The sequence below is a fragment of the Triticum urartu genome, chromosome 3A (assembly GCF_056163025.1).
Source record: "Triticum urartu cultivar PI428250 chromosome 3A, HENAU_Tu73, whole genome shotgun sequence".
Classification (NCBI taxonomy): Eukaryota; Viridiplantae; Streptophyta; class Magnoliopsida; order Poales; family Poaceae; genus Triticum; species Triticum urartu.
In genome coordinates, this window is record NC_141875.1 from 542,464,421 (window position 1) to 542,473,273 (window position 8,853).

Sequence of the window (8,853 nt, forward strand, 5' to 3'; positions counted from 1 at the left end):
AAAAGCATGTAAATAAACTTACCTGGAGCTCCATATATTGTTAGTACCAATCCAACGGCCGGCTGTGCATGAATCGCGTCGACACATCGAAACCGCGGTGAAACAATCGTTCAGTGTTTGTAGCTATAATATACTGTGAAGTGACACGTTTAGTGGTGGTATGCCTGGTCAGATCCATCTTGATGTGGCCTTGCCGCGGCCGTGTAACAACAGGAGCAGCTGCATTCTAAGGTTACAATTGGTTCAGTGTAATGTCAGGTCTGCTTGCCAAGTGATCACAGAGATGCCCTCACTAATCCGCATAATGACTCGGTCACTGCTGTCTAATCGAGTAAGTTTACCATTTGTGCACATTCGTCAACGACTCCGTGGCCCAATGGATAAGGCGCTGGTCTACGAAACCAGAGATTCTGGGTTCGATCCCCAGCGGAGTCGATGGTTTTTGTATTATTTTTGGTCAAAGAAAAAGAGTCACTGAAAAGAAAAGAGAAAAAAAAGCTTGTGCGCCATTATCTTCCCCGTCGATGGTTTTTGTATTATTTTTGGTCAGAAATGGTTCTCCTCGTGAACTCTTTCCTCCCTCCAGGACCTCACTGCCGTAGATACTAATCATATTATAAACAGCCTGAAACTAAAAGATAAACACCACTGCTAATTTTTGCTACTTATTGAACTCCAAAATGTATATTAACAATTTTTTTAACAAAACATATCAGTGCTATTTTTCATTCATTAAGAAGACCGACAGAGCAGGGAAACTACAGGGGAAATACAAGGAGTCGATGGTTTTTGTATTATTTTTGGTCAAAGAAAAAGAGTCACTGAAAAGAAAAGAGAAAAAAAAAGCTTGTGCGCCATTATCTTCCCCGTCGATGGTTTTTGTATTATTTTTGGTCAGAAATGGTTCTCCTCGTGAACTCTTTCCTCCCTCCAGGACCTCACTGCCGTAGATACTAATCATATTATAAACAGCCTGAAACTAAAAGATAAACACCACTGCTAATTTTTGCTACTTATTGAACTCCAAAATGTATATTAACAATTTTTTTAACAAAACATATCAGTGCTATTTTTCATTCATTAAGAAGACCGACAGAGCAGGGAAACTACAGGGGAAATACAAGGAGTCGATGGTTTTTGTATTATTTTTGGTCAAAGAAAAAGAGTCACTGAAAAGAAAAGAGAAAAAAAAGCTTGTGCGCCATTATCTTCCCCGTCGATGGTTTTTGTATTATTTTTGGTCAGAAATGGTTCTCCTCGTGAACTCTTTCCTCCCTCCAGGACCTCACTGCCGTAGATACTAATCATATTATAAACAGCCTGAAACTAAAAGATAAACACCACTGCTAATTTTTGCTACTTATTGAACTCCAAAATGTATATTAACAATTTTTTTAACAAAACATATCAGTGCTATTTTTCATTCATTAAGAAGACCGACAGAGCAGGGAAACTACAGGGGAAATACAAGGAGTCGATGGTTTTTGTATTATTTTTGGTCAAAGAAAAAGAGTCACTGAAAAGAAAAGAGAAAAAAAAGCTTGTGCGCCATTATCTTCCCCGTCGATGGTTTTTGTATTATTTTTGGTCAGAAATGGTTCTCCTCGTGAACTCTTTCCTCCCTCCAGGACCTCACTGCCGTAGATACTAATCATATTATAAACAGCCTGAAACTAAAAGATAAACACCACTGCTAATTTTTGCTACTTATTGAACTCCAAAATGTATATTAACAATTTTTTTAACAAAACATATCAGTGCTATTTTTCATTCATTAAGAAGACCGACAGAGCAGGGAAACTACAGGGGAAATACAAGGAGTCGATGGTTTTTGTATTATTTTTGGTCAAAGAAAAAGAGTCACTGAAAAGAAAAGAGAAAAAAAAGCTTGTGCGCCATTATCTTCCCCGTCGATGGTTTTTGTATTATTTTTGGTCAGAAATGGTTCTCCTCGTGAACTCTTTCCTCCCTCCAGGACCTCACTGCCGTAGATACTAATCATATTATAAACAGCCTGAAACTAAAAGATAAACACCACTGCTAATTTTTGCTACTTATTGAACTCCAAAATGTATATTAACAATTTTTTTAACAAAACATATCAGTGCTATTTTTCATTCATTAAGAAGACCGACAGAGCAGGGAAACTACAGGGGAAATACAAGGAGTCGATGGTTTTTGTATTATTTTTGGTCAAAGAAAAAGAGTCACTGAAAAGAAAAGAGAAAAAAAAAAGCTTGTGCGCCATTATCTTCCCCGTCGATGGTTTTTGTATTATTTTTGGTCAGAAATGGTTCTCCTCGTGAACTCTTTCCTCCCTCCAGGACCTCACTGCCGTAGATACTAATCATATTATAAACAGCCTGAAACTAAAAGATAAACACCACTGCTAATTTTTGCTACTTATTGAACTCCAAAATGTATATTAACAATTTTTTTAACAAAACATATCAGTGCTATTTTTCATTCATTAAGAAGACCGACAGAGCAGGGAAACTACAGGGGAAATACAAGGAGTCGATGGTTTTTGTATTATTTTTGGTCAAAGAAAAAGAGTCACTGAAAAGAAAAGAGAAAAAAAAGCTTGTGCGCCATTATCTTCCCCGTCGATGGTTTTTGTATTATTTTTGGTCAGAAATGGTTCTCCTCGTGAACTCTTTCCTCCCTCCAGGACCTCACTGCCGTAGATACTAATCATATTATAAACAGCCTGAAACTAAAAGATAAACACCACTGCTAATTTTTGCTACTTATTGAACTCCAAAATGTATATTAACAATTTTTTTAACAAAACATATCAGTGCTATTTTTCATTCATTAAGAAGACCGACAGAGCAGGGAAACTACAGGGGAAATACAAGGAGTCGATGGTTTTTGTATTATTTTTGGTCAAAGAAAAAGAGTCACTGAAAAGAAAAGAGAAAAAAAAGCTTGTGCGCCATTATCTTCCCCGTCGATGGTTTTTGTATTATTTTTGGTCAGAAATGGTTCTCCTCGTGAACTCTTTCCTCCCTCCAGGACCTCACTGCCGTAGATACTAATCATATTATAAACAGCCTGAAACTAAAAGATAAACACCACTGCTAATTTTTGCTACTTATTGAACTCCAAATGTATATTAACAATTTTTTTAACAAAACATATCAGTGCTATTTTTCATTCATTAAGAAGACCGACAGAGCAGGGAAACTACAGGGGAAATACAAGGAGTCGATGGTTTTTGTATTATTTTTGGTCAAAGAAAAAGAGTCACTGAAAAGAAAAGAGAAAAAAAAGCTTGTGCGCCATTATCTTCCCCGTCGATGGTTTTTGTATTATTTTTGGTCAGAAATGGTTCTCCTCGTGAACTCTTTCCTCCCTCCAGGACCTCACTGCCGTAGATACTAATCATATTATAAACAGCCTGAAACTAAAAGATAAACACCACTGCTAATTTTTGCTACTTATTGAACTCCAAAATGTATATTAACAATTTTTTTAACAAAACATATCAGTGCTATTTTTCATTCATTAAGAAGACCGACAGAGCAGGGAAACTACAGGGGAAATACAAGGAAGAGAAGGAATAGATCACACCAGATAACACATCGAAAAAGAAAAGAGAAAAAAAAAGCTTGTGCGCCATTACCTTCAATCAGCTGAGACCATCCATGATGACTCAAGGCTATTAGCGCAGCCGAAGGGCAATGAGCAGCCAAGTCCACACTCGGATGAACTGTTTTGTGCGCCATTAGCGGAGTCGATGGTTTTTGTATTATTTTTGGTCAAAGAAAAAGAGTCACTGAAAAGAAAAGAGAAAAAAAAGCTTGTGCGCCATTATCTTCCCCGTCGATGGTTTTTGTATTATTTTTGGTCAGAAATGGTTCTCCTCGTGAACTCTTTCCTCCCTCCAGGACCTCACTGCCGTAGATACTAATCATATTATAAACAGCCTGAAACTAAAAGATAAACACCACTGCTAATTTTTGCTACTTATTGAACTCCAAAATGTATATTAACAATTTTTTTAACAAAACATATCAGTGCTATTTTTCATTCATTAAGAAGAACGACAGAGCAGGGAAACTACAGGGGAAATACAAGGAAGAGAAGGAATAGATCACACCAGATAACACATCGAAAAAGAAAAGAGAAAAAAAAAAGCTTGTGCGCCATTATCTTCCCCGTCCCCGTGAATGAGAGGTTGCAGGAGAAACACTATCACCGTGGACGAAAACCTTCAATCAGCTGAGACCATCCATGATGACTCAAGGCTATTAGCGCAGCCGAAGGGCAATGAGCAGCCAAGTCCACACTCGGATGAACTGTTTTGTGCCATTTTTGGTCAGAAAAATGGTTCTCACTCCGAAGTTTTTTTCCTCCCTCCATCACATCACTGCCGTAGATACTAATCATATTATAAACAGCCTGAAACTAAAAGATAAACACCACTGCTAATTTTTGCTACTTATCGAACTCCAAAATGTGGATTGACAATTTTTTTTGACAAAACGTATCAGTGCTATTTTTCATTCATTAAGAAGACCGACAGAGCAGGGAAATTACAGGGGAAATACAAGGAAGAGAAGGAATAGATCACACCAGATAACACACGAAAAAGAAAAAGAGTCACTGAAAAGAAAAGAGAAAAAAACTTGTGCGCCATTATCTTCCCCATCCTCGTGAATGAGAGGTTGCAGGAAAAACACCATCACCGGGACGAAGACCTTCAATCAGCTGAGACCATTCATGATGCCTCAAGGCTATTAGCGCAGCCGAAGGGCAATGAGCAGCCAAGTCCACACCCGGATGAAGAGCCACATGCAGCTGAGGCTACATCACAAAAACAGCACCACCAACAAAGCCGAAGGGCATCAATGAGCCGAGTCCACACCCAGATCAATTCATCATGCATGCCCACCACCCGATCGCAGAAGGAAAGCTCTGGCACCACCAAACCACGCCAAAAGATGGCGACAATAGAGAAGAAGGACAATCACACCACCACAGACGAACCATTTGTCCCTGGACGATGTTAGCTAGACGGCAAGTAGAGGGGCTCCAAATCGATGCCTCTAAGGAGGGGAAAGACGCTTGAAGCACTGCCATCAATGGATCCAGACGGATCTGGGGTTTCTCGAAGACTCATAGACGAGGGAAAGTGTCGCGGCTCCATTGAACGATGCCTCCACGGTGGTGGGTGGCACCCAAAGGCGTCGCCATCATCAGCCCCAGCTCGGACCTGGAATAGGGCTTTCACCCGGAATGCCACACATGACCTGTGCCTACGCCCAAACTTCCACAATTGTCACCGATTCCAGCAAACTTCGAAATTTCGACCACCACACCACCAGAGAGAACACCAACTAAGCACCACTGCCACCAACTAAGTTGTACACTAGATCCTAGATCTGCTAAACGTCGAGCCGCCCCATAGCTCGACGCACCGCTAGGCGACCCACTAGGGCTGCCACTCCGAATCCGGGCACTACACTGAGCGCCCATCATCACACTGGGTGACCATCGTCCTCGCGAGCACGATAGGTTGTCGTCACAACCGACGATTCTCGGCAGCAGAGCCCAAATTCCTCAAGCAGCGGACTGCCCCATGATCCGCTGCGCTGGACCTATTTATTTATCGTCAAAAGAGTCATAGCTCGCAACTCAGCCTCTTCACTTGAATGAGAAATTGTAGTATGTTTCTTCGTCCTCCATGTAACAAGAGAACCACCAAGAAAAACACAGTAAGCACAAACTGAACTGAGATCCCGGGTATCACTGGCCCACGTAGCATCCAAATTGGCCCGAATCTATAATGAACTGGAATGGGGAAAGAAAATATGGTGAGAGAGTGTGCCACGAAGATATCGTAGAACACAAAGAAGGTGACTATACTGAAGCGAAGTGGGGCCAAAAACAAACTGTAACGCCCCGAGACCGATGTGCCAGGTGTCGTCTAGTTATTCGTTGTTGTTGCCTTGTCATTTTCTTGCGTGTTGCATTTCATCATGTCATCATGTGCATAGCATCATCATGTTTTCAAAACTTGCATCTGTCACGGTCTCCTCGTCCTCTCCGTTGTCCGTTCTGAGCCCAACCACACTTGCACACGCCCGCAGCATGTCCGAAATATTATTTTATAAGTGGCTGGAAAATGTTCTCGGAATGGGTTGAAAGTTGGCGTGCGCTGTTGCTATGTTGTTAGTAGGTCGCCCGCCAAGTTTCATCGCATTCGAAGCTCGTTTGACGCCCCAACGTTTAACTATAGCGGCAGTATAGCCGGTCTAACGTCGGACGTTTTCGGTCTCCGGAAACATATGCCGGGCCCTCTCTCTCCCTTCTCCCCCTCGCAGTCTCGCCACAGCCCACCTAGTCCATCCTCCTTCCCCTCTTCGCTTCCGGAGTTGTCCGATGCGACCGGACGGTCCGAAACCCTCTCTGCACAGTGCATCAAACCCCTCACGTGAGCGTCCGAAAGTTGTCCCGGACCCGACCTGGGCTGTCGCCACCATTGTGTCCGGATCATCCCCAAACGTCTACAAAACGTCACCGTTTTCTTATTTGGACTTCCTAGCTATTTTATTCGCGATCGTTCGATTGCGATCGGAGGGACGATATACCCCTAAGTCTAACCCACCTACCTGCTATATAACCAGACCAAACCCTAAAATCTAAGGAGATGTCCCATCCATTCCATCACCGCGCCGCCACTCCACCCGGTCTCTCCTTCCACCTCGGGATCTTCCCAGATCCAAATCCTCCCCTCCTCGATTTCAGCCACCAGCCAACCATCGCTCTCCACTGCTCCTCCTCGATCCAGAGCTCACGCCCCCGACCCAAATTCTTCTCGGCCTCCACCCGTGCAGCCTCCTCCCTCCTGCTCGTGCCGAGGGTTTGTCTCGAGCGCTGCCACAAGCAGCAGCAGCCATTGGAGGGCCAGAGCCGCTCCTTTTCTCCGTCCGCAGCACCAGGAGCCCGAGCTCCATCTTCTACGTCCGCGTCCGAGTGAGAGGAGCTCGCTGCTCGAGCTCGAGCATGCAGCCCAGTCCCATGGCGCCCTCCTGAGGTCCTCCCGTGCGTGCCTCCACTCGTCCTCATCGCCCTCCTTCTTCATCGGAGCATCACCGGACCAACAGCTCCATCGCGCACGCCCGCCGCCGGCAAAAGACCCAGGATCCTCGTGGCCGCCCGACCCCCTGCTGCTTCGCGCTGCCATCGGAACCTCGCCTCCACCACCAGATTCGGCCAGCCTCCGCCGCCCTTGCCTGTTCCTGGCTGGATCCCGCTCCAAGACCCTCGCCGGAGTCGCGCCCAAGTCCCCGGCCTCGCCATCCCCTGCTGCGGCCTCTGCTACAACGAGCAGGTCGCTCGTCCCGTGCCCGCTCGCGTTGACCAAGCCAGCGCCAGGCTCAGCCTGCTTCCTCGCCAAGGCCCAGGGCCTCTACATCCCCCAGCCAGCCTCAAAGGCCCAACGTGAGCAGCCCAGATCCAGCTAATCCGGCATGTAGTATTTTTTTCCTTAGCTGCGATTTTATCCATTTCCAGGGATTTGCACTTTTGCAGATCAGCCCTTAAACTTCATACATTTCATTCCTCTCATCCGGTGCATCACATGTAAAAAGTTTATATATGAAAAATGCTTAAAATTGTGTCTAGTTTCATAATATGTCACTTTCATCCATGTTTAAAATGTTTAAAATGCTGTTTGGTTAAATTTGCTCCTATGCCATGCTAAAATGGTTTAATTCATAACTAAATAACCGTAACTCGGAATTTAATCATCTTTATATGTAAATGGGGTAGAAAAATGCCTAGTTTAACTTGGTTCACTTACTTTGCGTGTTTAATAACTCTAAAATTATGATTAGGGCAGAACAGTACCAAACCCTAATATATGCATATGGGGATTACCGGAATTGTTGTTTGTTGCTTCCGGCCTCATTTAAACTTGACTAGATAGGTAGTTTACTTTGCTTCACCCTTGCCATGTTAAGAACATTTAATATTGTTGGGGTACATAAACGAGCGAGAACTAAATAATTGATGTGGTGCTCCGTCAATATGCAACTCGTTGCATATTGAGCTCCACTTAATTTGTAGTTTTGATTGTTGCACTTTGCCATGCCATGCCCTCTTTAAACCGGACATGCATCATACTTGTTTGCGCATCATGCCGTGTCTATGTGGTGGTTGTTTACTATGTTGTGTGCTTCTTTCCGGTGTTTGCTTCTTCGGGTTGGTTCCGGTAACGTCGTGCTTGTGAGGAACCGTTCGTCTACGTCCGTTTGTCTTCTTCATGGACTCGTTCTTCTTCCTTGCGGGATTTCAGGCAAGATGACCATACCCTCGAAATCACTTCTATCTTTGCTTTGCTTAGTTGCTCGCTCTTTTGATATGCCTATGCTGCGATACCTACCACTTGCTTATCATGCCACCCATATTGTTGAACCAAGCCTCTAACCCACCTTGTCCTAGCAAACCGTTGTTTGGCTATGTTACCGCTTGCTCAGCCCCTCTTATAGCGTTGTTAGTTGCAGGTGAAGATTGAAGTTTGTTCCTTGTTGGAACATGGAGATACCGTTCCTTGTTGGAACATGTTTACTTGTTGGGATATCACAATATCTCTTATTTAATTAATGCATCTATATACTTGGTAAAGGGTGGAAGGATCGGCCTTATGCCTGGTGTTTTGTTCCACTCTTGCCGCCCTAGATTCCGTCATATCGGTGTTATGTTCCCGGATTTTGCGTTCCTTATGCGGTTGGGTTATAATGGGAACCCCTTGACAGTTCGCATTGAATAAAAATCCTCCAGCAAGGCCCAACCTTGGTATTACCATTCGCCACCTAGCCTTTTTTCCCTTGGGAGTCGCGC

At 43.8% G+C, this 8,853-nt stretch overlaps 1 non-coding gene across 1 annotated transcript; it reads left to right on the top strand.

Annotated features, from left to right (window-relative positions):
• The first annotated feature begins 362 nt into the window (after nucleotides 1–362).
• Nucleotides 363–435, top strand: TRNAR-ACG (transfer RNA arginine (anticodon ACG)). The gene has a single exon. It is a non-coding gene; the product is annotated as a tRNA-Arg (tRNA).
• Nucleotides 436–8,853: the final 8,418 nt, after the last annotated feature.